General features: G+C 34.1%; 1 protein-coding gene and 1 long non-coding RNA gene across 10 annotated transcripts in view; one reads left to right on the top strand and one right to left on the bottom strand.

The window, feature by feature from the left end:
- LOC117175901 (cytochrome P450 315a1, mitochondrial-like) overlaps window positions 1-3,834 on the bottom strand; it is a 584,936-nt gene that overhangs the window by 127,750 nt on the left and 453,352 nt on the right. The window lies entirely within an intron of this gene.
- Window positions 1-3,834, top strand: part of LOC117175951 — an 80,760-nt gene that overhangs the window by 56,909 nt on the left and 20,017 nt on the right. The window contains exons 4-5 of the long non-coding RNA XR_004467554.1: window positions 2,434-2,519; window positions 2,599-2,863. This is a non-coding gene — a long non-coding RNA (uncharacterized LOC117175951). The remainder of the gene's footprint in view (window positions 1-2,433; window positions 2,520-2,598; window positions 2,864-3,834) is intronic.

Below are 3,834 nucleotides of genomic sequence, written 5' to 3'. Positions count from 1 at the left end.
TTTTAAAGGATTTCTACAAATTTCCGAATATTTCAAGAGATTTAACAGACTTTAAAGATTTCAAGAATATTATTTAGATTTTAAAATTACTTTAACATCTTAAAACTCATTTAAATTCTACGAAAATGCCTGAAAGTCTGTTTAAATACTCACTTTTTAAACCATATTAAATCCATTGAAATGCCGCAAAATCCCTTCAAATCACTAAAAATCTTTTGAACTCATAAAAAGTATTTTAAAGACTTTGATATCTCTTGAAAATTCTTGCACTTTTTTTAATTTTTCTAAAATCTTTTAAAATTCTTGAAAATTACTTGAAATCTTTAGAACATCAGTTATAAACTTTAATCTTTTTTAATTTTAAAGAAAGGACCCCGCAGCAAGTGTACATGAAATGGCTTTCGGTCGATTTTGATTAAACTTCGTAAAATTCTAGTTCGCAATGTCTCGATAAAAAGTGTTGTGTGACACAAAGTCCGAAAATGGACAGTTTTCGAGTTATAGAGGGTTAAACATCCAACCCTTTTAAGAAACATTACCAAATATCTAGAAAACTGCAGTTCTGCGAAAAAAATGTTCCCTATGAAAGTTATTGGGCTCTAACAGAGAAATGCAAAGAAAATCATGGCTTTAAGACACAGGTCATTTTTTAAGGTCATTCAATGTGAACTTGTCATTTATTGCTAATATTCAGCCAATAAAGATAAGAACAATAACTTGAGAGTTCTGATATCATTTTTGTGCGAATCATTTTGTGTTCATAAAGGACGGGCGATTTGTTTCTGAGTACATATTCCTATTATAGGGGGCCAGTGTGGTACACTTGTTTGGCTGTTCTTTTGTTTCTTTTAATTGGCGATTGCTTTTTGCGTACACATTCACGATACTGCGAGGGAGATTGCTACATGTGATTTTTTTATTCTGTTTTATTGTCTTTTTGAACTATGTTACTTCATGGATGAGTAAACGTTAGACCCGCTACATTGTATAGACAGTCTAATTTTTTTGTATAGTTTTAGTAGAGTGTGTTTACTAAAGCAATTCCTAATTAGCTACTTGCATTCTATAATTGTAAATATTTAATCGCAATGGCATTTAGAAATCTTTTATGGTGTTACGTTTGTGATGGACGATTTGCTCCCCGTTTCATGAATCGAATCGACGGAGATTTGCTAGATAATGACTCAATCTCGCTCATGCCTTGCAACAAATGACAAGTTCACATTGAATGACCTTGGAAAATGACCTGTGTCTTAAGGCCATGAATTTCCTAGCATTTCCCCGTTAGAGCCCAATAACTTTCATAGGGAACATTTTTTCGCAGAGCTGCAGTTTTCGAGATATTTGGCAATGTTTCTTAAAAAGGTTGGATGTTTAACCCTTTATAACTCGAAAACTGTCCATTTCCGGACTTTGTGCACCAGAACACTTTTGATCGAGACATTGAGAACTACAATTTTACGAACTTTAATCAAAATCGACCGAAAGTTATTTCATGTACATTTGCTTCGGGGTTCTTTTAAATCTTGTTAAATTATTTTGAAATTCATTAAAATGCTTTTAAACGCTTGAAAATATTTCGCAATTACACAATAATACATAAACGCTTTCAAAATTTCTTAACATTTTTTTAAACTATTTAAAATAATTTGGAAAATCATTAAAATCTTGTTGAGCTCATATTAAACTTGAAACTACCTAGATTGACTAAACCTATCCTAGATAGGATAAATTAGTGGAGACATAATTAAAATATATAAAAAGAGTATAAGTAATAAGTACCTAAAATAACATAAAAGACTAAATTTGTAAAAGGAATTGCTATTGTTTGTAGGAATATGAATTATACTCAGACACTTTCTATTTTTTATATTATGGAGTAAGACAAATTCGAAAGATCGCTCTCTAATATTCGTAAGTGACTTAGTAAGCGAGCGTAGCGTTGTACCGAGTGCAGCTGAGCGTGAACGATGTCAGCCGACCAACGCTCTATTGAAATTCCTTAAATTTATCAATCACTCAGTTTGGTTTGATGCAAAGATCCTTATTAACATAAATCAAGATAATTCTAAAACTTACAATTGAAAAACAAATTTTCCACGGTTAGCAAAACATTATTTTTAAACCTCGATATTAAGATATTTGATTACGTTAAGATATAGTGCTTAGAATTTTAAAAATGCCACCACTGTGAACAATTAATGAATAATTTAATGGAAATCAATTTGAGTGCAAGCATTTACTTCATAAGGGTGATAAATTTTTGGATCGCATTATCTAGCTTAGCAGAATGGAATATCGCCCTGCTGCCGCGTTCGAGAACCGTATTCTATTCCCACCAGCGGTGCAATTGCAATTTAGAGAACTATGTAATTTGAAATGAAGTTTTTACCTACTTTGTACTGAACGAATACGTTTTCCTTTATTTTCCAGATGTTGAAAGCTCGATTGAGAAAATCAAGAACAATATAACAAATGAATGGCCCAGCGTAGGGTTCATTAGACAATCTGTTAAGCACGTGCGTACATATTTTGTTTCGTAAAACATAACAAATATTCTGTACCAAGCCCTCATCACATTATTTTTCAAAATTGCAGATACATCTCGGCAGAGGAATTTATATGCCCCTTTTCTGTTATGATGCAGCTAAAGTAAACGCTAAGAGTAAATTCAGTATCTTTGTTCGAAATATAGCTGTTTTTGTTTTCACTCCACAAGAGTTAATAAGTAGTAGCGTGGAAGGAATAAAATGCAACAGAACAAAAACTTCGCACCCAGCGTTAGACAGCACGAAATCATCAGCGATTCACGATAAATATACAAATTATATAATTCAGCAGTAGAAAAGACTTTAAGTTAAAGGTAAGAAGGTTATTGGAATTACATTTATTTGCAGATATCTCGCGTTTATACCTAAAGGAACTTGAAACCAATGAGGTAACAATCGGATTGCTTGTAGACAAGATCGGCCGTATTATAAATTCTCAGGTTCTTGAGAAAATTAGCCTTTTTGTCAATTTCTTAAAAACAACATAGGGCACCAATATGACGGTCCAGAAACTTATAGTACGGCTGAAATTCAACATTGAAACTTGTCTTTTAAGGAGATTATATACAAAAAAAAATCATTTCCGTCGTGTATCTTAAGCGGTGACAGGCTTTGGCTGAGCACCCGCTCGCTCGCCGTGCCGCCTAGGTGGTAAAAAGTGAAAAACGAGCGGGCGCGCTGCAAAAACCTGTCACAACTCAAGATACGCGACAGAAGTAATTTCTTCAATATAATCTCCTTAAAATACAAGGTTCAATGAGTGCTAAACAAGTTTTATTTTGCAGTATTTTAAGCGTTATACCTACTTGCGCTCAGGGAATGGTTTACTTAAGAAAACGTGGGGTGGGGGAAGGGTCAGAAAATTTCCATCGTTTTACGATGGAAATTTACACCAACTTTTTTTACAGTCTTTCAATGTTTATTTATTATGCATTATAACTATATATATATATTAAAAATTTGTCATAAGGACAACCGCAGGATTTCGCCGGGACCGGGTGCTAATCTGAAAAATTGCATCCGCTTCCAGCGAAATCGCGGTAAAATTTCAGCCATAACCACGTCTCACAACCGTGAGATAGGTGGTTACAGTCTGTAAAGGAATCAATACGAAGATCCAGCAAAAGCCTCGTGCACCCTAAGAACACGGAGTGACCCAAGGACAACCGCCTTCTGCAATTTTCCGCAAGTGTTCTAGCATATTGTTGACACGCAGGGATGCTTTTTAGGCTATTAGCAAGTGAAAGCTTGGCACCTTCAAGAGCGCCGATGATAAGGACGATCA

Source organism: Belonocnema kinseyi, chromosome 1 (genome assembly GCF_010883055.1).
Source record: "Belonocnema kinseyi isolate 2016_QV_RU_SX_M_011 chromosome 1, B_treatae_v1, whole genome shotgun sequence".
Taxonomy (NCBI): domain Eukaryota; kingdom Metazoa; phylum Arthropoda; class Insecta; order Hymenoptera; family Cynipidae; genus Belonocnema; species Belonocnema kinseyi.
The sequence above is the reverse complement of the archived record's forward strand: the minus strand, read 5'-3'. Positions and strand labels throughout refer to the sequence as shown.